Below are 24,446 nucleotides of genomic sequence, written 5' to 3'. Positions count from 1 at the left end.
TGGCTTAGAACAATAATTTATATGCGAGGGAACCAACTACTATGACTTATCACCCCAAACACTTAGGAAGTGAAAGGTACTAGAAGCCTTTCATAAACTATGATAATGGTGGTAGGGGTGGAGAAATGAGAATAGATTCAAGTACTATTTAGTAACTTATGTTGGTAGAATTTAATGGTGGGTTGAATGTAAAGGAGGAGGAAAAGGAAGGAAGAAAGAACACCCTCCTCTATATTCCTAGCTTGGATGAGTAGGTGGAAGGAAGTGCCACTAATTGAGATAAGATATACAGGAGGAGGAGAGACAGGTTTGGGGAAAAGATGTTCAATTTGAAGTGCCTAAAGGTATCTGCATAAAGATATTAGGCAGCTAGTGGAGTATAAGAGTCAAACAGTTGTCCCACATAGGTGGTCCACAATCAGAAAAGGTTCTCAGATGGGCTTTGGCCCAGACAGACATTTTAAAAAACTGGAACCATCATTTAATAATTGAGTGATTCCCAATAGTATTATGCATTTCTGGTTTTTCTGAGAAAATTAGAAAATCCAGTAATACTGGTCCTGAGTTCCTGCATGTCAACAATTGGCTGGAGCCCTGTAGCAGACACCGCCTTTAGCCAGAACAGGCTGTTCTCTGGCCTTCTGCATTCATTTATAATCAGTTTCACTCATTTACTTTACCTGCCTGGCAGTGGTACACATTTCCATCTGATGCCCCTGCTCAGAATCTTGAGGGAAGAGGTCTGAGCTGCAGATAAACATCTAGGAGTCATCAGTATTTAGGTGATAGCTGAAGCCCTGACTGTGGATGCCATCACCCAGAGAGAAAGTGGGATGAGACGAGGGTCAATGTGGTAACCCTGGAGCCATCAATTTTTTGGAAATGGAGGAAGAGGAATTCATGCAAGAGAGAAGAAATACTCAGGGAGATCAGAGAGGAGCCAAGAGAGTCTGAAGTATCAGAAGCTGAGAGAGGAGAGCTTGGAGTGAGAAACAGTGCTCACCTGGGCCAGCGCCGCAGAGAGGTCAGGGAGAGAATGATTCAAAGGAGGCATTGCACTGGGGATATGAGTCGTGACGGCCCAGAGTGCCTCGTTTTGTGGCATGGTTGGGTAGAGGATGAGAAGTGTACATAGTGAGCATAGACTCCTTGGGTGAGAAGCGGAAGAGAAAGGTTGGATGGAAGCTAGAGAGGATGTGGGGTTGAGGGATGGTGCCTTTTTAGTGCCGGAGAGACTTGGACGTCTCGATGGGAGAAAAGCGTCAGTAGCGAAATGAGAGGGAGGCTGTAGATATGTGACACTGAGGGATGAATGACAGAACCAAGTCCCACAGGAAGGAAGGGAGGAAGGAGGGACACAGCACAGGTGCTTGATTCACCATAAGCAGAAGGAGAGGCATCTGGGCCTCAAGGCTGCAGAAAGGCGGTAATGATAAACTGCAGGCAGAGTGTGTGGAGAGGCAGGGCAGAAAGTGGAGGGCTGCTGAGTGGTCTATCACAAGGGAAGGCCCAACAACCTTTCAAAGGGATGCTCAGATGTGCCCATCTTTTTCCATTTGGTGTGACGACTGGGTGGGCTGAGGACAGTGGTGAGGCTGATAACCTGCTGGCCCTGACTTAAAAGCGTCAAACAGCAAGACAAAGTGTGCACTGGATGATAATTCTCTCAGGATGGTGGTTCTGAGCATGGAGGGGGGGCGGGCTGTCTTATTCATCTAGTGCTGCTATAACAGAAACAACACAAGTGGACGGCTTTAACAAAGAGAAATTCATTCTCTCACTGTCTAGTAGGCTAGAAGTCTGGATTCAGGGTGCCGGCTCCAGGGAACACCTTTCTCTTTCTGTCAGCTCTGGAGGAAGGTCCTTGCCATCAATCTTCCCTTGGTCTAGGAGCTTCTCTGCACGGGAACCCCAGGTCCAAAGGACGCACTCTGATCCCGGTGCTGCTTTCTTGGTGGTTTGAGGTCCCCACTCTCTGCTCACTTCCCTTTCCTTTTATCTCTTGTAAGATAAAAGATGATGCAGGCCACACCCCAAGGAAACTCCCTTCACATTGGGTCAGGGATGGGACCTGAGTAAGGGTACTACATCCCACCCTAATCCTCTTTAACATAATCGAATCTTGCTTCATTAACTGTAGGCAGCGACCAGGATTTACAACTCACAGGAAAATTACATCAATCACAAAATGAAGGACAACCACATAATACTGGGAATCATGGCCTAACCCAGATGACATATTTTGGGGGGACACAATTCAATCCATGACGGGGAGATAGTCACAGTACCACCCAGGGGCTTGAATGCCACAGACCCTGAACCTCTTGGCCATCTCTGATGCATAGAATGAACGTTTTGCCCCCTCTTCCATGCTTAACTCACCCCAGAAGTGCCTACCTCCACCCCTGCAGGTGTCCTGTTGGCTCACAGACACAAGTGGTCCCACCACAGCCACAGCCTGTGAGACCCTAATCCATCGGAAGAAAACAGGTGTGCATTTCTGTTGGCTCAATTCGCCCTCAATTCTGAAGAAAAGTGGGCTTCGGTACCAGAGGATTCAAGGCCTGAACTCCCTTCCTCGGGGGAAGATGTCTGCCAAAGTAATTTCCGGTGATTAGAAGGTGCTTCCGCGGACATATCTTTACTGAGGAAGTTCTCAGTTCTGGTATCCAGGCAGGTTCTAAGGTAATGCCTTCGCAGTGCATTGTCACGGGTCGCACAAAACCTTTCATGGCTGAGGGGCTGCCTGAGGCCCAGGAGCTGGGGCTGGGCCTTGATGGTACATGATCCCTGAACCAGGTTTGTGAAGTGATGAGGAGCAGAAAATTATCCTCAGAGAAACTTCCACAACAACACATTCAGGCCCCTGTGATGTCCAATTCCAGAGGTGATCTCCAAATTCACATGATGTAAGATGTGACTTTTTTCCTGAAATGTGTTCACAGAGGACAGAGAGAAGGGTTTTAATGAGTCATCCCCAAGCATTCTAGTAGGCAATTGTCTCCCCAGCTCTCCTTTCTCATCAACATTTTAATAAAATTTCCTAAGCATAATTATTTGGACTTCTTGTTTTTTATTCTGTGTCTTATTTATTGTATTGTGGGATTGCTATGGGGCAAAAATAAACAAACAGAAAGTTCATTTTTAAAAATAATTGGAAAATCCACCATCTTGACATTAAGCATCTCTGGAATATTATTACTAATTTTTAAAATCAGAAATACTTTTTAAGATATGGAAACCCTGTTGGCATAGTAGTTAAGAGTTGTGGCTGCTAACCAAAAGGTCAGCAGTTTGAAACCATCAGGAGCTCCTTGGAAACTCTGCAGCGCAGTTCTACTCTGTCCTATAGGGTTACTATAAGTAGAAATGGACTCGATGGCGACGGGTTCAGGTTTTTTTGGTTTTTAAGATACGGAGTTTTTTCTGTCAACTAAGGCTAACCACCATGCCACCAGGGCTCCAAGTAAGCCTTAGTCAATACAAAAAACTCTGTCTTAAAAAGTATTTCTGATTTTAAAAGTAAAAATAATCTTTTGGTTACAGCCCTCACACTAGAAAAAACAATATCCTTTAATTCCTTCTAAAAACTGGCGGCATTGAAATAGAATCAGGGCTAGAAGAGGTAGGCAAGCCGGCATCATTTCACCTGTTTTGAATTACGTGGTTAAACACAGCATGCATTTCCCTAGAGGGGACACAGAGTCGTCTTTCTTCAAGAACATGCTAAACACCCACCTGTCAGAAACAATTTTGGGGCATGGAGGTATAGAGATGCAGAATAGAACAGACCATCCCTGGAGGCTTCTGCCTGTGCAGAACGATCTGCCTGTGCTAGATGCATGTACTCATTTATCCCCCATCAACTGCACCCTGCGTGCCAGGCGCAGTGCCACCCACACTGGGGATACAACAGGCCATGTCCTCAAGAAGCTCCTTCTCCTGGTAGAGCCAGACACCCAGATAGACAATTACAAGACAACGCCACAGTGTAAGTGTAGAATGCTGATGGGAACCAAAACAAATGCTACTATTACAAATATATATTAGTGGAAAGGGGACACCATTGAAAACCTACCTCCTGTACTACCATGGGCCCAGTTGCCGTGGAGTTAATTCCAATTCATAGCGACCCTATGTGTGTCAGAGTAGAACTGTGCTCCACAGCGTCTTCAATGGGGCTTAACATATTTCTATTTTAACAAAGTGTCTTAGTTTCTTAGCACCGCCGCTACAGAAATACCACAAATGGGCAGCTTTAACAAACAGAAATTTATTTTCTCACGGTTAGGAGGCTAGAAGTCCAAATTCAGGGTACTGGCTCTAGGGGAAGGCTTTCTCTCTCTGCCAGATCTGGGAGAAGATCCTTGTCCCCCCAAAATGTGTCAACTTGGTTAGGCCATGATTCCCAGTATTGTGTGATTGTCCTCCATTTTGTGATTGTAATTTTATGTTATAGAGGATTAGGGTGGCATTGTAACACCCTTATGAAGGTCACTCCCTGATCCCATGTACAGGAAGTTTCCCTGGAGTGTTGCCTGCACCATCTTTTATCTTAAAAGGAAGCAAGCAGAGAGTGGGAACATCATACCAACAAAAAAGCAGCACTGGGAGTAGAGTGTGTCCTTTGGACCCGGGATTCCTGCATGAAGAAGCTCCTAGTCCAGGGGAAGACTGATGACAAGGCCCTTTCTCCAGAGCTGCCAGAGAAAGATTTCCCCTGGACCTTATGCCCTGAATTTGGACTTCAAGCATACTAGACTGTGAGAAAATAAATTTCTCTTTGTTAAAGCCATCCACTGTGGTATATCTGTTATAGCAGCACTAGATGACTAAGACAGTCCATGTCTCTCTTCAGGTTCTGTTCCTTGGTTCCTTGGCATTCTCCACGTGGCAGCAATCTTCCCCAGTTTGTCCATGCTTGCTTTTGTGCCTAAACTGCTCCGTTTATATCTCAAAAGTGATTGGCTTGAGGTACATCCTATACTGACATGGCCTCATTAATACAGCAAAAAAACCCTATTCCCAAATGGGATTATATCCACATGTATAACCAAACCAAACCCTTGAGTTGATTCCGACTCATAGCATCCCTATAGAACAGAGTAGAACTGCCACATACAGTTTCCAAGGAGAAGCTGGTGGATTAGAACTGTCGACGTTTTGGTTAGTAGCTGAGCTCTTAACCACTGACCCACCAGGGCTCCATCCACATGTATAGGGGTTAGGATTTACAACACGTATTTTGGGGGGACACAATTCAATCCACAGCACACAATAATCCTGAGGTAGGTTTTCTTATTTTTGCATTATTGAGCAACACCAAGGTCACCAAGGTAGTGAGGGAGCAGAGTTGGGATTTGAACTGAGGTGGCTCCAATTCTAAAGTCCTTCAATTATCAGCTGAGTGCCTAACCACTTCACCACCAGGGCTCCTTTCTGTCTTTTTATACCAAGCAATATTTCATGCACAGTTTTTTGTTTTTTTATTATAGCCTTTCCAGATTCCCGTAACTGAATGTTTTTTATTTGTACTTCCCTTAATGTGGGTGTATGGTCATTGTGTACTTGTTAATTTTATTGGACAATGAACTCCTTCAAAGTAGGAATGGTGTCTATATATATTATGAGTTTCTGTGTATAATTTTTAGATAAGGCAGCCCTCTCTGATGAGGTAATGTTTAAGCAGAGGCCTGAAAGAAGTGAGAGCGATCCTGAGGGTGGAGTGGGGGTACATCCCAGGAAGAGGGCACGCCAAGAGACAAGTTTAAGGGACAAAAACTCCATTCTCCACCCCCATCCCTGTGATTCTGTCCCCTTATTCTGCTTTATTTTTCTTTGAAGCACTTTTCACTATTTGACAATTCACACAACAAATTACACTTGTGTTTATATGTTCATTGTTTCACCCCCAGCTAAATTGTGGGCTCTGCAAGGACATGTGTACTTTGTCTGTTTTCATTGCTGCTGATCCCCAGAGACTAGAACAGGTCTGGCATATGGAGGAAACTCCAGGAATATTTGTTTAGGAATGTATAGATGAATGTATATAGCATTATATGTATTTTTTTAAGTGTTATTCTTATTAAGACCTTATCAAACACCGAACTAAGTACTTTATATACATTACTTAATTTAATCCTCACAAAAACCCTACTGAGGTGGATTCTATTGGTATCCCCATTTTACAAAAGGTGAAATGGAGGTTAGGTAACTTGCTTAAGGTGACTCGACCAGTAAGTAATGGGGTTGGGATTTGAACTCTGGTCTGATCCAAAAGCCTGTGTCCTTTAACCATGCTGTTACTCTGATCTTGCTAACCCTGTAGTGGCCACCACAGTGTCATGCACATGGAAGGCCCTCAACAAATATTCATTAGATTGAATTAAATATAATCCATGCAGAGAAGGGGGCACGTCCAAAGAGTACGTAACCTAGAATTTGGTTAGGAGGTGACACAACCTGGTACAAAAGACAAGGAGGGCCAACCTAAAAGACATGAGGTTAGCTGAACGCATAGATTTTCCCCAGAAATTATCCATATAAGAAATGATGCATAAGGGTATAGCTCATATGATGAGGGCATTTCCTAGAGGGTCCTAGACTGCCTGATTCAAAAGGAAGACATTGATTTAAATTCTGACCTCAGAAACCGCCATATGACTGTGGAAAGGAGGAGCTATGATGACAGAAGTTTCTGGTGACTCAAAGGGAATGCTGACAAGGACGAGCTAGGTAAGAGGATGCTGCTAGAGTTACCCAGGAAGCCCTGCATCTGGTGGCCTGGACAATTTTGGTCCATCGAAAGGGAAATGACAAGGAAAAAGCTCAAAAGAACTTCATCCAGAACAGTTTACAGATAATACTCCACAGAAATTGCGAGCCCCTTTGCTTTGATTTCATGCCTGCGAAGGCTAATTCAGAATCCCTGGGTGGTCCACAGAGTTAAGGTACTTGGCTTCTGTGATCGTTAAAATTGTGTGTCAACTTGGCTGGGTCATGATTCTCAGTGTTTTGGCAGTCGTATAATGTTGTGATCGTTTCCCTGCTGAGATTTGATAAGTGATCAACCCCACGATGGGATCTGCTGTGTGAGCAGTCAATCAGTCGAAAGAAAGTTTCTTTGGGTGCATGGCCTGCATCCAAATATAAATGAACAATCTGGCTTTTGCCTGCTCTGGATCCTGTAGCTGGCTCCTGTTCGTCTGACCTCTGGTTCTTAGAACTTCAGTGAGTTTAAAGACCCACAACCCCTTGAATGAAGGGGAGGCCAGGTCCCCTTGAGGAAGGACTCTAATACACTGCCAAAACCTTATACTGTTAATCTCTCTAATCTCTCTCTCAGCCTTCCCCAAAGGGATCTACAGCATTTTTACAAGAGTGATTTTTCATTGGGGAAAAGAAAATAATCAGACTTTTCTGGAATTACTGAATACTGGCTCTAAACTGACACTAATTCCAAGAGACCCAAAATGTCATTGTGGCCTACCAGTCAGAGTGGGGGCACATGGAGGTCAGGTTATTAATAGAGTCTTGGCTCATGTCTGTCTCAGAGTAGGTCCATTGGGTCCTCAAACCCATCCAATAGTGATTTCTCCATTTCCAGAATGTATAATTGGAATAGATACACTCAGCAATTGGCAGAACCCCCACGTTAGATTCCTGACAAATGGAGTGAGGGCTTTTATGGTAGGAAAAACCAAGTGGAAGCCATTAGAACTGCCCCTACCTAGGAAAATTGTAAACCAAAAGCAGTATCATGTTCCTGGAGGGATTGCAGAAATTACCGCCACCATCAAGGACTTGAAGGATGCAGGGATGGTGATTCCTACAACGTCCCATTCAACTTGCCTATTTGGCCTGTGCAAAAAACAGATGGATCTTGGAGAATGACAGTAGATTACTAAAAACTTAACCAGGTAGTGACTCTAATTGCAGCTGCTGTTCCGGATGTAGTCTCATTGCTTAAACAAATTAATACATCTCCTGGTACCTGGTATGCAGCTATTGATCTGGCAAATGCCTTTTTCTCCATACCTGTTTTGAAGGACCATCAGAAGCAGTTTGCCTTCAGCTGGCAAGACCAGCAATATACCTTCAGTTGCCTACCTCAGAGCTACATCAACTCTCCAGCCCTGTCATAATATAGTCCTTGGGGACCTTGATCACCTTTCCCTTCCACAAGACGTCACATAGTCCATTACATGGATGACATTATGCTGACTGGACCTAGTGAGGATTAAGTGTCAATGACTCTGTACACTTATTGGTAAAACATTTGTGTGCTACCCATTAACACACTGCTGTCAAGTCAATTCCAACTCACAGGAACCCTCCAGAACAGGGTAGAACAGCCCCCATACGGTTTCCAAGGACAGCCTGCTGGATTCAAACTGCCAACCTTTTGATTAGCAGCTGCAGCTCTTAACCACTACACCACCAGGGTTTCCATTTGTATGCTAGAGGGTGGGAAATTAATCCTACAAAAATTCAGGTGCCTCCCACCTCAGTGAAATTTCTGGGGGTCCAGTGGTGTGGGGCATGTTGAGATATTCCTTGTAAAGTCAAGAATAAGCTATTACATCTGGCTGCTCCCACAACTAAAAAGGAGACACAATGCCTAGTGGGCCTCTTTGGATTTTGGAGGCAACACATTCCTCATCTGGGTGTGCTACTCCTGCCTAATTATCAAGCGACTTGAAAAGCAGCTAGTTTTGATCGAGGCCCAGAACAAAAGAAGGCTCTACCACAGGTTCAGGCTGCTGTACATACCACTCTGCCACTTCGGCCATATGATCCAGCTGAGCCAATGGTGCTTAAAGTGTCAGTGGCAGATAGAGATGCTGTTTGGAGTCTTTGGCAGGTGCCTATTGGTGAACCACAGCACAGGCCCTTAGGATTTTGGAGCAAAGTCCTGCCATCCTCTGCAGACAACTACTCTCCTTTTGAGAAACAGCTTTTGGCTTGTTACTAGGCCTTAGTAGAGACTGAATGTTTAACCATGGAACACCATGTCACCATGTGGCCTGAGCTGCCCATCATCAACTGGGTGTTGTCGGACCCACAGAGTCACAAGGTTGGATGTGCACAGCAGCCCTCTATCATTAAATGGAAGTGGTATATATGAGATCAGGCCCGAGCAGGACTTGAAGGCACAAGTAAGTTGCATGAGGAAGTGGCCCAAATGCCCATGGTCTCCTCTTCTGTCACATTACCTTCCATCTCCCAGTCTTCACCTGTGGCCTCATGTGGAGTTCCTTATGATCAGTTGACTGAAGAAGGAAAACTTGCTCTTGGTTTACAGATGGTTCTGCACGATATGCAGGCACCACTCAAAAGTGGGCAGCGACAGCACTACAACCCCTTTCTGGGACTTCCCTGAATGACAGTGGTGAAGGGAAATCCTCCCAATGGGCAGAACTTTGAGCAGTGCACCTGGTTGTTTACTTTGCTTGGAAGGAGAAATGGCCAGATGTGTGATTGTATACTGATTCATGAGCTGTGGCCGATGGTTTGGCTGGATGGTCAGGGACTTGGAAGAACCAAACCAAACTGGTTGCTGTTGAGTCAACTCCAACTCATGGCAACCCTATAGAACAGAGTAGAACTGCCCCATAGAGTTTCCAAGGAGCACCCGGTGGATTTGAACTGCTGACATTTTGATTAGCAGCTGTAGCTGTTAACCACACTACGCCACCAGGGTTTCCTTGGAAGGATCATGATTGGAAAATTGGAAAAAAGAGGTATGGGGAAGAGGTATGTGGATAGACCTCTCTGAATGGGCCAAAGAAGTGAAGATATTTGTGTCTCATGTAAACGCTCACCCAAGGGAACTTCATATCAGCAAGAAAACAGTACCAGGAGCAGAGTATGTCCTTTGGACACAGGCTCCCGGCACCTGAGAAGCTCCTAGGCTTGGGGAAGATTGATGACAAGGACCTTTCTCCAGAGCTGGCAGAGAGAAAGCCTTCCCCTGGAGCTGAGGCCCTGAATTTGGACTTCTAGCCTACTAAACTATGAAAGAATGAAGTGGAACTATGAAAGAATAAACTCCGTTTTTTAAAACCATCCACTTGTGGTATTTCTGTTATAGCAGCACTAGATAACCAAGACATCTACTAACCGAAAGGCTGGAGGTTGGAGTTCACGCAGAGGTATCTCAGAAGAAAGGCCCGGTAATCTACTTCTAAAAAATCAGTCATTGACAGGCCTATGGAGCACAATTCTACTCTGACACACAGGGGTCACCATGAGTCAGTGTCAGCTTGATGGCAACTGGTTAACACTATTCAGTTTCTTGATATTGAGATTGAACTTTCCAGAAAAATGATTACAGATTTTCTAATTAGTTTTTCCGTCCTCCTCGGTGCATCACTAATTAGCACTCAGGTTTATAAGTCAGGCTCTTGCTGTGGGTAGGTGAGGATCAGCCCCCTGAGGTTGATCGGTCCTGGATGAATTGGTGAAACGGTGTTCTCAGCTGGTAAGTCTGAGAGTGATACCCTAGACTAAGACGCTGCCACCACATTAACAGATCCAGCCCCGCCTTAACCTCGTCTGAAAGATGGGAAGAATGACTGTTCCTGTGTCTCACAGCTATTAGGACACATAGGTGAGATGATGCTTAGACAAACTTAAATTCACTAACCCAAGAGTTTCAATCATCACTCAGCAACACATCAGTTGACAAAGGGAAATTAAAGGCTTTCAAGCTACACCTTTTCCCCTCTTCTCTGGTTTACATTTACCTAAAGGTGTTTTTCTTTTCATCTGCTATAAACACAATTTGGGTTTTCCAACATCAAACAACCTCTCCCTACTCACAAATAGTAACCATGTGCTTAAGCTAAAAGTATTTAGGCCTCTATGTACATATTCTGGTAACTTCTTTGAAATCATAATGGGGCTTTGTGTTGTATTATGGTTTGCTGATATCCAAGTCTTTTGCTGGAGGTATCTCAAGCAATCTCCCTACAACACCCGAAGGCAGGTAGAAAATGGTCACTCCCCACTTTATGGAAGAGGAAATAGATTCCGGGAGGCTACACAGGTGGCTCAAGGCTCACAGTCCCAGAGCTAGTGAAGGCAGAACTGGCTTACACCCAGGCCTAGAGACCTCACATGTGGAGGTCCTTCCCTAAAGTGTGCTGCCAAAAGGGCCTATGAGCCACCCTGTTGATGCTTAGCCCTCCAAACACCAAAAGAACCAGTGCGTGACTTGAACACCAGAGTATTTAGGAGTAAGCGTTCAAACTCTGGTTCTCCTAATGATCGTGGTACTTTGGACTAATTACTTAACCTTAGCTTTCTCAGCTGTAAACCAGAAAGGTTAAAAAACAAACAAAAACAATAAAAAATTACATGAATAGTTTTTTGTTTTTTTTTTTCTTACAATAGCTAAAAATGTTTGTAGAAACTCTAGGCACATTCTCATAAGCGGCAGCACCACTTGGCTCATCTCAGGCCAAACATCTTGCCCCAGACTCAAAATGAGTAACTTGGCTTTGTTAGTTCTTCCAGATTTGATCAGACTCAAGGTGTGTCTAATCTCTGAGCCCGCCCTCTTAAGGATACTGCTGCCCCAAATGACCATAGCAGACCTCATAACAGCCCAGCCATGTGAGTTATTCATGCATCCAGAGCCTCAGCCTCTTGACTACTCTAATTGCAAACACATTTCCCTACACTGTGCTCCAACTCAGACAAAGAAGAAACAGAAAAACATTTAAGAGCCCTCAAAGTCAAGGGGCATGAAGGTACAAGGAGCATGACCCTTTCTGGCCCAGGTGCTAAAATGTCAGTGCCTCTACCTAGCCCCTTCTTTTCCCCAAACCAAAAACAGCTATTTGGAACTAACAGGGGCTTTAAACACAGGCAATTTTAGCTTGTTTTAATCAACCCCCACCTTGCCTAACACCTTGGCCTATCAATGCACCAATAATATGCTGTCTTTCTTCCTTTGAAGCACTGTAAAACAAAATCCATTTGATTAATCTGGAGGGCTGCCCCTCAGACTCCACCTCTCGGCCATTCCAACCTGCCATGGTTGTTTTGGCTATGACACAAGATAAGGCCCCTAAGGAGGGCTCACACACTGACCCACAGGCAGCCACTCCAGAGAGGTATTTTCAATGACAGCTTCCTCATTTCAGGAAATGGCACCACCCTGTTTCTCATGACAGAAAAATCTGGGAGTCATCCTTAATTCCTGCTTTTTCCTCGGCCTCTATACTCACCCTATTATATATTATGCCAATTCTATCTCCAAAATACACCTCAAATTTGTCCACCTCTCACCATCTTCACTGCCTCTTCCCTAGGTCAAGCTACCATCAGTGCTCATCTAGGCTCCTAAGCAGCCTCCTAACTGGGCTACCCACTGCCCCTCTTAGACTCTGTGGCACACTGCTAGTTATCCCCCAAATCCATTCTCCTTTTCTTAGGGAGTTGAGAATATGGCCGTGCATCCAGAGACTACATTTCCCAGTCTCCCTTGCAGCTAGGTTGGCCACTTGACCACGTACTTGCCAACAGAATTGGAATGAAAATGATGTGTGCAAATTTTGTATCACTCACTTAAAATGAAATTGCTTCCTAGGATTTCTTCTCCTCCTTCTTTCCTGTCGGCTAGAATGCAGACATGAGCCAACTCTGACCATCCAGAGGAGCATGCCACCAGTAATGGTTAATGTTCTGTGTCAACTTGGCTAGGCCATGATTTTCAGTATTATGTAATTATCCTCCATTTTGTGATCTGATATAAGGGGAGTTTCCTTGGGGGTATGGCCTACATTCAATATATATGGATGTTCTGGCAAAGCTCGCTCTCTCTCGATACTTATCATCATCTGACCTCCAGTTCTTGGGATGTGAGCCAGCAGCCTGCCACCTGACCTGCAGATTTTGGGATTCATCAGCTCCATGAGCTAGCAGTCTACTTGCCTGACCTGCCGATTCTGGGTTCATCAGTCCCTGCAACCACATGAGTCAGGAGAAGCCTCCAGTCTGAGGCCTGACTCACGGATTTAGAACTTGCCAGCCTCCACAACTGCATGAGCCATTTCCTTTAAATCTCGCTCTCTCTCTCCATACATATATGTATATATATACTCTTCACTGGTATTGCTCCTCTAGAGGACCTACCCTAAGATACCACCTTAGGGAATGAAAAACAATATAGAGGGAAGCTTGGCCTCAGAATGATCTCATGGATTAGAGCTGCTGACAAGTCCTGGATCATTCTGGCTGGCAATGACAAGAGTCTGAGGACAGCAAGATTAGAAGCAGAGACTCCTACAATGCTATTATAGAAATCTACAGGAAAGATGGTGGTGGTCAGATTCTGAACACATTTTGAAAATACAGCCAATTTAATTTCCTGATAAACTCTACTTGTGGTGTGACAAAGAGAGGAATCAAGGATGCTCTAAAGTTTTTTGCCAGAGCAACTAGAAGGATGGAGTCATCATGAACTGAGAAGGAGGAAAATTCAGGGTGGAGCAGACTTTGGGGGAAAGACTGGGAGTTAAATTTTAGACATGTTCAAAAGACTGAACTTGGGGTTAAGACTCCTTCAATTTGAATTCTGATTCTGCCACTTAATTGTGTGACCTTGACCAGGTTACTTAAAGCTTCTGTGCCTCAGCTTTCTCATCTATAAAATAAGAACTAAAAACAGCACCTATCTCATAAGTTGATGTAAGAAGGAAATGCATGCATTCCAGACTCTCTTTTGTGCTGTTTGATTCTTCAAAAAGGCGCAGAACATTTGAAATCAGAAGAAATCATCCCTCATCTCTATGCCTGCTTATCCCATCTCAAATAACACTAAGCCCCCAAGATTTTGAAAGTAGAGATGTGGCTGTCTGCTGTGGTTTGGGGACAGCTATAAGGAAGCTTTCAAAGCAGCTGGTACAGGCACATAACCAGAACATTTTCTTCACCTCAGATTCCTGGCAAAACAAGGCCTGCAGTTAGAAGGGAAAGGTTTTAATTACAAGGCCACCTGTCCAGCCATCTGAAGCCAACCCTAGCCATTGGCTGGTTCCCTGTGGGCAATGGGGCATTTAGGGGAACCATGTTCAGAGTCTCTAATGTCTTTCACATTTCATAGCACTATATAATCAAGGAGAAAATTAACAGCTCTAAAAACAGGCCCCCATTATTGCCCCCACTCCCCATTTGTTATTAAGGATAGAGACAGGACATTGAGGATTTGGGTCATGAAGAACTTGAATTCCATCCTTTCCTTTCATGTTTTCAGAATAAGGTAACTCTAAAACCAAGTGATTTTATGCTCTCCAAAGCTAACTAGACTTGTATAATTCCCCCTCCAAATGGAGATAAATGATTTATAAATTACAAATTATCTACTGACTTTTTAAGACCAACAAATATGTGAAAGGGGAGCTGTTTATATTCAAGCCTGTAAAGTATGAACCCAAATTAATAGAAATTCCTAACTTATAATATCAAAAACAAAACAAAAAGTAAAAGGAATGAACCATTTTTAGGGGTATCATTTATTTAATAAGCCATATATCAACATACAAAAATTCAAATACTTTCCAACTTCAGCCACATGTGTGGAAAGAGATGATAGAGAAGTTCAGTATTATCGGTCAGAACAAGGTCAGGGGCCAATTGCGAAAGAAACCATCAATTGCTCAAATGCAGCTTCAAGTTGAAGCTGAAGAAAATTAAAACAAGTCCATGAGAGCCAAAATATAAATTTGAATATATTCCACCTGAATTTAGAGACTATTTCAAGAATAGGTTTGACATATTGAATACTCATGACCAAAGACAAGACCAGTTGTGGGATGACATCAAGAACACCATATATGAAGAAAGTAAAAGTCATTAAAAACTCAGGAAATAAAGAAACGGCCAAAATGGCTATCAGAAGACGCTCTGAAACTTGCTCTTGAATGTAGAATAGCTAAAGCAAAAAGAAGAAATGAAGTAAAAGAGCTGAATCGAAGATTTCAAAGGGCAGCTCAAGAAGACAAAGCATTATAATGACATGTCCAAACGCCTGGAGTTAGAAAACCAAAAGGGAAGCACATGCTCAGCATTTCTCAAGCTGAAATAAATGAAGAAAAAATTCAAGCCTTGAGTTGCAATATTGAAGGACTCTTTGGGCAAAATATTGAACAACACAAAAAGCATCAAAAGAAGATGGAAGGAATACACAGAGTCACTGTACCAAAAAGAATTAATTGACGTTCAGCCATTTCAGGAGGTAGCATATAATCAATAACTGATTGTACTGAAGGAAGAAGTCCAAGCTGCACTGAAGGCATGGATGAAAAACCAATGACCCAAGCAACGGTATTTTCAATTGCCTATATGCATGTGAAAGCTGGACAATGAATGAGGACGACCGAAGAAGAATTGTTGCCTTTGAATTATGGTATTGGTGAAGAATATCGAATATACCATAGACTGCCAGAACTGGAGCCCTGGTAGTGCAGTGGTTAAGAGCTTGGCTGCTAACCAAAAGGTTGGCAGTTCAAATCTATTAGCTGCTCCTTGGAAACCCTATGGAGCAGTTGTACTCTGTCCTGTAGGGTCACTATGGGTTAGAATCTACTCCACAGCAATAGGTTTGGTTTTTTTGGCCAGAGAAGGAACAAATCTGTCTTGGAAGAAGTAAACCAGAATGTTCCTTGGAAGTGAGAGTGGCAAGACTTTGTCTCATGTACTTTGGACATGTTATCAGGAGGGACCAGTCCCTGGAGAAGGACATCACGCTTAGTAGAGGGTCAACGAAAAAGAGGGAAACCCTCAACAGGATGGATTGACACAGTGACTGCAACAATGGGCTCAAACATAGCCATTGTTGTAAGGATGGTAGAGGATAGGGTAGTGTTTCATTTTGTTGTACATAGGGTCACTATGAGTCAAAACCAATTCAACAGCACCTAACAACGACAATATCTGTTACAGCAGCTAGTGTTATGTTAAACTAATACACAGCTCAAATCTTACCCACCCTTTCAAGACAGCCTCATTTTGGCATTTGCAAATGCCACAAGGTTTTCACAAGACCATGGCAAAGGTCATAAGTAAAGTATGTTAATACAGTAATCACTATCAACACATTATATCTGGGTTGGCCCTTTCAGTTTCAATCTCATAACTTACTTAACTGAAAAGTTACGTTCTCAACAGGACTACATTACTCCATAAAACAGCATGCACCGAGAACATGCTTCATTTTTTTAAAGATGGAAATTACTGTTAGCGGGACAAGTGCTCTTAAAGAAATAACAGGCAGAAATTAAATAATCTATTAGCTTGTGTATTAATCAAGCTTCTCCAGAAAAACAGAACCCACAGTATGTGTGCATATGTGCATGTGTGTGTGTATCTCCTTTACAACTTCAGCCTTTTTTTTTTTTTAAGAATAGAAGATACAGGCCACAGGAAAAAAATAAACCCAAGTACAAAATGAGGGCAGTAGAGAGAGTGAGAGACTGATTTTCAGGAATTGGCTCATAAGGTTATAAGGGCTGGCAAGTCCAAATATGTAAGTCAGGCAATAGGCTAGAAACTCCAGCAGAAAACCTATGTTACAGTCCTGAGGTAGATCTCTTTCTCATCTCAGAAACCTCAGTTTTTAGTCTTATGGCCTTCAACTGACTAGATAAGGCTCTCCAACATTATCAAGGGTAATATCCTTTACTTAGAGTCAACGGATTGTAAATGTTAATCACATCTACAAAATACTTTCACAGCAACATCTAGACTAGTGTTTGATGGGTACCATAGCCTAGCCAAGTTGATACATAAAATTCACCATCACAGTTGCCATAGTAGTGTAAACAGCATTGCCTCTACTAATTCGCTGTGGGCTCCAGGAGAGTGGCGATTATGTCTATCTTGTTCACCACTGTACCTCAGCCTGTGCCTGGCACATAATGGGTAGTCAACAAATATTTGCCCAGTGGCAGAGAAGATGGAAGGGTAAACTTACTTCTGCCTATCTCTTTTCTCCTCTCCATACACCTCTTATTCTCTGTACACCACATACATATAAGATGCTTCTTCCTACCACAGGGCCATTGCATGTGCTATTTCTTCTGCCTGAAAGAGAAATGCTTGGCCTTCCTCACCACTCCCCTCACTGCCTCTTTTGCCTGGTTACTCCTGCCCCTCCTTTAGAACTCAGCACCAGCATCCCTTCTTTAGTGGAGCCTTCTGTTATGGACTTAATTGTGTCCCCCCAAAATATGTGTTGTAAATACTAACCCCTATACCTGCAGTTATAATCCCTTTTGGGAATGGGTTGTCTTTGTTATGTTCATAGGGAAGCATTAGTGTAGGATGTGTTTTAAGTCAATTTCTTTTGAGATTTAAAAAAAAAAAAACAGCAGATTAACCCTGAGAGTATAGCCCCCGCACACCCTTTCAACTCAGTAATGAAGTCACTCCTGAGGTTCACCCTCACCCAAAGACTGGACAGGTACATAAAAAAAAAACGAGACTAAAGGGGCACACCAGCCCAGGGGTGGGGACTAGGAAGCAGGAGGACACAGGGAAGCTTGTAATAGGGAACCCAAGTTTGAGAAGGGAGAGTTGACATGTAGTGGGATTGCTAACCAATATCATAAAACAATATGTGGACTAACCATTTAATGAGAAACTAGTTTGTCCTGTAAACCTTCATCTAAAGTACAATTTTAAAAAAAAAAGAAGAGCAGATTAAGCAAGCACAAGTGGAGGGGAAGATACACACCTTCTCCCAGAGTGCACAGAGACAGAGAGAGAGGGAGAGACTTCCCCTAGAGCCAGAACCCTGAATTCAGGCTCCTAGCCTCCTAAACTGTGATAAAATAAATTTCTGTTCATTAAAGTCACTCACTTGCGGTATTTCTTTTATAGCAGCACTAGGTAACTAAGACACCTTCCCTAGCCCCCAAACTAGACCCGGTCTCTGCAATACACGTTCAGAGCCCTGTGTACCTCCCCTTTGGTGTAATTTTACACTTACGTGTGTGGGTTTTCTCCATAGCACTTGTCTACATCTCCAGTTACCCTGTTTATTTGAGCGTGTGTTAATTATCTGTCCCCGATACCCCTGACAGGGACCTTGTCTATCTCATCAACTGGTATCTTTAAGTCCCTCCTATACTATGTGGCCACAGAAAGTCCTTGATAAGTAGGCTGAATGAATGAATGAATGTGTCCAGTATCATTATACTTACTCATTTAGTTGACTTTTTCTACCTAGCCAGCCCAACCACTAGGATGACTTTCTTCTGTTCAGATTTTAACATCACACATAGAGACATGGATATCTGTTCATTTCACTGAAACATGTATAACATGTTAATAATACAGAATCAAAAAAGTGATCCATCACCTATTCTTTTGCCTAACAAATGTGTATTTAGTGCCTTCTCTGTGCAAGTTACTGCTTCAGTTACCGTGGACTGAGATTAGGATGAATGAAATAAAGTAGTTCCTTGCCTTCAAGCAGCTTACAAATCAGGTAGCAGGGTGATATTTTATAATACTAAAGAAGAATTTTTCTCCAGGTTTCTTTGTATCCATGGCCCTTACCCTATGCAGTCAAGTGGGCCAGTCTGGGTTCATTGCCTCAGTGAAAGGATGAGAAAGCAGGGAGAAACTTTTGCTTTGAGCTTCAAAAGTCTACACTCAGTTGAGAACAGACAAAACTCTGGTAATTAACACTTTGGGAAAAAAATACATGATAATATAAAAGCAAGGCTTCCTGGCCCCACATGTGATAAAGGGTTCACCCCCAGCCCTCCAAACAGGATGAACTCCAAGGGAGGTGGAAACCGCAAACATTCCAGACAGGTTTGGGAGCTCCAGAGTGGGGGTGATCCAAATCCTGGAGAAGCTTCAAGACCTCAGATAGTCAGGACTGCGTGCCGCATGAAGGCAGCCAGGCTCTAGGCAGCTATGGAGAGTCCCCTTGGTCCAGCATGGCATGGGGTAGCAGAAGGGTCCTCTCAGTCCAGTAGGGAGAAGTGCAGGACCTAAAGGAGCCCTGCAGAGAGAAACGACGGATAAAAGAGCAGCCACCTACAGGTTCCTGTGACTGAGGACTGGACAGCATGGTGTACATGCCAGCAGATGCCAGCTGGAGAGATGACATCTGAGGGCTAGACACATCACCCCCCAGGCGCCTTGGCACCAATCCTCTAGAACTTAGATGCTACCCTGGGGAAAAGGGGAATGGATGGTGTATTCACAAGCAGATGGAAAGCTCAGAATAGAAACTGAGTTAAAGAAGATTAAATTTACAGTGTGACATTGATTTATATTATGCAATATAAATCTGAAGAGAAAAAAAACTAGTACAAATATAACTATGATAAAAGGGAGAAATCATCAAAGTGCTATGAAGATGTAAAGAGCTTAGGGAATCATGGTGAGCTTCTGGAAGGAGGAAAAATGTGAGCAAGGGTCTTGGGGCTGAGAAGACTTCTAAGGGGTAGAAATAGTGAGGCTGGGAAAAAATGTATTTCAGAAATGGAAACACATAGACAAAGACAGAAGCAGAAAAGCTTTGAGTAAAACAATGGCTTGTCTGGCTTGTCTACAGCTCAGGGTATATGTAGATGACAGCTCAAGATTAGTCACCTAATGGAGAGACTTAAAAGACAGACCAAGGAGTCTGGTCGCTATGTGGTAGGTAATGAAGAATCACTGAAGGTAATTGAGCACTGGGATGATATTGGGATGATATGATCAAAACTGTGCCTTCTCATTAAAAAAAAAAAAAAAAAATTTTTTTTTTTTTTTTACGCTGAGTGAAATTAGTCAGTTGCCAAAGGACAAATATTGTATAAGACCACTATTATAAGAACTGGAGAAATTGTTTAAACAGAGAAGAAAATATTCTTTGATGGTTACAAGAGCGGGGAGGGAGGGAGGGAAAGGGGTTTTCACTAATTAGGTAGTAGATAAGTATTATTTTAGGTGAAGAGAAAGACAACACACAATACAGGAGAGGTCGGCACACTGGGCTGAACCAAAAGGTAAGAAGTTTCCTGAATAAACTGAATGCTTCAAAGGCCTGCGTAACAGGGGTGGGGGTTTGAGGACCATGGTTTCAGGGGACATCTAAGTCAATTGGCATAATAAAATCTATTAGGAAAACATTCTGCATCCCACTTTGGTGAGTGGCTCCTCGGGTCTTAAATGCTAGCAAGCAGACATCTAAGATGTATCAATTGGTCTCAATCCACCTGGAGCAAAGGAGAATGAAGAACACCGAAGACACAAGGTAATTATGAGCCCAAGAGACAGAAAGGACCATATAAACTAGAGACTCCATCAGCCTGAGACCAGAAGAACTAGATGGTGCCTGGCTACAACCGATGACTACCCTGACGGGACAAAACAGAGAACCTCTGAGGGAGCAGGAGAGCAGTGGGATGCAGACTCCAAATACCCATAAAAAGACCAGACTCAATGGTCTGACTGAGACAAGAAGGACCCTGGAGGTCATGGTCCCCAGACCTTCTGTTAACCCAAGACAGGAACCATTCCCATAGCCAACTCTTCAGACACAGATTGGAATAGACTATGGGGTAGAAAATGATACTGGTAAAGAATGAGCTTCATAGATGAAGTAGACACATGAGACTATGTTTGCATGTCCTGTCTGGAGGGGAGATGAGAGGGCAGAGGGGGCCAGAAGCTGACCGAATGGACTCAAAAATGGGGAGTGGAGGGAAGGAGCGTGCTCTCTCATTGCGGGAAGAGCAATTAGGAGTATATAGCAAGGTGTACATAAATTTTTGTATGAAAGACTGACTTGATTTGTAAACTTTCACTTAAAGCATAATAAAAATTTAAAAAAAAACTGCCTTCATAGTATTGATCTGGCAAGGATAAGTTGGAGGAAAGAAAATGAAGCAAGAGGACAATAGCCCAGTCACTAAATGATGAGGGTCCTCAAACGCATAGTAGCTACAGGGATAGAGAAGAAAGCAGTTGATGGAGATAGCATTGGTTGTGCTTGACAAGAACCCATGTGGGGGAAGGACAGGAAGTAGTTTAGAAGGTATACCTCCAACATTATAAGGCTAGAAAGGGGAAGACTAAAAGGAGGTTGGGGCAGGGTTTAGGTTGAAGGCAGAATATCTAAGTTGGAAACTGGAATTGGATCTAAGAAAGATTGAGAAGTATCAATATTTGGCAATGGTTTTCAGAGCTGAAACACACTCTAGACCATTGCTTCTCAAACTTAAAAGTGTTTATGTAAAATTTACCTCAATTTAAAAGAAAAAATACAGATGGGAGGGAGGGGAAGTATATATGAATAACTGGGAATCTTCTTAAAATGCAGATTCTGATTCAGGAGTTCTGGTGTAGGGCCTGACATTCTGCATTTCTACCAAGCCCTTAGGGGATGTTGATGATGCTGGTCCAGGGACTGAACTTTGACTAGCAAAAGACTAAACTAGCATTTCCCCAAGTAAAATACATATACATCTGATATATATATGAGGATTTAAAGTGACTCATTACACTGCATTTTAATATCTATACAGATTTTCACTTATAATAAGCCAAAAAACCAAACCCATTGCCATCGAGTCGATTCCTACTCATAGCGGCCCTATGGGACAGAGTAAACTATCCCATTGGATTTCCAAGGAGCAGCGGGTAGATTTGAACTGGCAACCTTTCTGGTTAGAAACTGAGCTCTTAACCACTGTACCACCAGGGCTCCTCACTTATAATAGTGATATATTTCCTTTAAATGCACTTAAGTATTACAAAATTGATTTGAAGAAAATATTAAACAATAATAATAGAGGAGCAGCCAAAGGTGGCAGAAATTGAGTAGGTGCCTGCAAATACTGAAGTGTGAGGTATGCTTGTAGGAAGCATCTGAGGATACTTGTAGGAAGAGAAAAAAAAATACAGTTTAAAATAAATAGTGGTGATGCTAGAGGGAAAAGTGTTGATTGATGGAGCAAGGTAACTAACCGAGAGTACTTCCTGAGCCCGAGAGCCCAGCACTGAATTGCGGCATAACAGTCACTTCTCACAACGACGCTGTGAAGCAGGTGTGAGCTACTGTCCCCGTAGTCCCGGTGAAGACACTGTAGCTCAGAACGGTTGCCCAAGATCAAAGAGCTCGTAAGTATCAGGGCCAGGACTTGCATCCAGGTCTGTGTGACTCCAGGGCTGCTCACGTAACCTCTCAATGACACTGTATCCTCATTCAGCAGGCTGAAAATTCTCCTTCTCCCAGGTGAACACTACTGCTGCTGTCTTTCTACTTTTTATCTCCTTGTGACTTTACAGACCCCCCCCAAAAAAAAACCCAGTGCCGTCAAGTCGATTCCGCCTCATAGCGACCCTATGGGACAGAGTAGAGCTGCCCCCATAGATTTTCCAAGGAGCGCCTGGCGGATTCGAACTGTGTTATATATATGTATTATATATATATATGTTATATATACATACACATGCATATATATGTGTGTCAGCAAGAGTTGTGTGAATTCTAGTTCACTGAATTCTATCTTTTCTATTTTATAAAGTGGGTATTATTATTCACATTTTTCAGGATGACAAATGGAGGCTTACCAGGGTCACAGGGTCAAGATGCAGAAGTTTTTGTTGCTAGCTGCCATCGGTCTGCCCCCAACTCATGGCGACTCCACACACAATGGGATCATACCATTGTGATCAGTAGGGTTCTCATCAGCTGATTTATCAGAAGTAGGTCACTAGGCCTTCCTTTCTAGTCTGTCTTAGTCTGGAAGCTCTGCTGAAGCTTGTTCAGCACAATAGGAACACACAGTCTTCCACTGAAAGACAAGTGGTAGCTGAGCTTGAGGCGCCTTGGCCAGAAATTGAACCCAGGTCTAACACTGAACCACCATGCACTGTTCACTCCAGATTCAAGGCTTTTTCAACACCCACCCTGACCTCACTTCTTCATTACTCTTGTTATTAAGAAGGCTTTCCTACCGCTTGCCAAACATACGCCCCCTACCTTGCTCTCTGCCCTGGCGGACACAGGACACTGTTTAAACCAATTCAGAGTTTAACATATAATCTTGGTGTCAGTTGGTGGCTAATAGCTGCCTTGTGACTTTAATAGGTGTCCCAGATTTTTGGCAGGTGCAGACAAGACATAAACAAGCCCACTTGGAGTCTTTGCATGCTGCAACTGCCCCTATATTATAAGCCAAGCGACACGCAGTGATACCATCAGACAAGGCTCTTCATTTTCATCAAGAATGCTACAAAGATTAATTTTTGTTTTTAAGTTAACCTTTGTTGCAAAAAAAAAAAAAACCTTTGTTGCAAATGCTACAAAAAAGAAAGGTACTCTCTCATATGGGGTTAATCAAGTATTCTTCTAAGTCATGATATATTAATAGTGCGTGTCTTAGTCATCTAGTGCTGCCATAACAGAAATACCACATGTGGATGGCTTTAACAAAGACAAATTTCTTCTCTCACAGTCTAGTAGGTTACAAGTCCAAATTCAGGGTGTCAGCTCCAGGGGAAGGCTTTCTTTCTCTGTCGGCTCTGGAGGAAGGTCTTTCTCGTCAATCCTCCCCTAGACCAGGGGCTTTTCTGCGCAGGAACCCTGGGTCTAAAATACATGCTCTGCTCCTGGTGCTTCTGAGGTCCCCAACTCTCTGCTTGCTTCCCTTTCCTTTTATTTCTTGAGAGATAAAAGGTGGTGGAGGCCACACCCCAGGGAAACTCCCTTTACCTTGGATCAGGGAGGTGACCTGAGTAAGGGTGGTATTACAATCCCACCCTAATCCTCTCTACATAAAATTACAATCACAAAATGGAGGACAACCACACAATACTGTGAATCATGGCCTAACCAAGTTGATACACACATTTTTGGGGGGACATAATTCAATCCATGACAGGGCACTTCAGCCAAAACCTAAAATACAGTTATTTTACAAGAAGAACTCATTCTAAAGGCAAAATTTAAGTGCCAGACAAATAACACTTACTCTGGATTCTAGTCTTAATCCCCTTTAATTTATGTTGGACATGGTGTTTTAAACTATCGTTAGTTTTCTCTTCAACTACAACTTCCATTTAGAAGACAGATTTTCTGACTTCCCTTTTTTGGCAATTCCTACAGCTCTCCCTTCCTTCTGCATGTTTCCTGTTTCTATGCTATTTTATACAAACGCTTTCTTCTCCATCATTTTCTTCCCCATTCAGTGCATCATGAATATATAAGTTCTTCCTGTCTCCTTTCATCTAAAACTCATTTACTCAGACTGTTTCATCTTATTTGGCTAACAGAGTCTGTCCAAAGCCCACAGGCAAGTGCTCTTGCTCACTGGGTATATGAATAGAGAGTGTACAGGAGTGACAGTAATACGGCAGCATGACGGGATTGACCAGGAAAAGCTCAAGTCCTGTCACAAATCAGCCACCCCTTTCAACAAGACTGCTGA

General features: G+C 43.1%; 1 long non-coding RNA gene across 1 annotated transcript in view; it reads right to left on the bottom strand.

Moving 5' to 3' along the window:
* Window positions 1–1,264: 1,264 nt before the first annotated feature.
* The window catches only part of LOC126070110 (uncharacterized), a 158,659-nt gene continuing 135,477 nt past the window's right edge, over window positions 1,265–24,446 (bottom strand). The window contains exon 3 of the long non-coding RNA XR_007516129.1: window positions 1,265–2,928. This is a non-coding gene — a long non-coding RNA (uncharacterized LOC126070110). The remainder of the gene's footprint in view (window positions 2,929–24,446) is intronic.

Source organism: Elephas maximus, chromosome 2, assembly GCF_024166365.1.
Source record: "Elephas maximus indicus isolate mEleMax1 chromosome 2, mEleMax1 primary haplotype, whole genome shotgun sequence".
In the NCBI taxonomy this organism is placed as follows: Eukaryota; Metazoa; Chordata; class Mammalia; order Proboscidea; family Elephantidae; genus Elephas; species Elephas maximus.
This window is presented reverse-complemented; position numbering and strand designations above follow the sequence as displayed.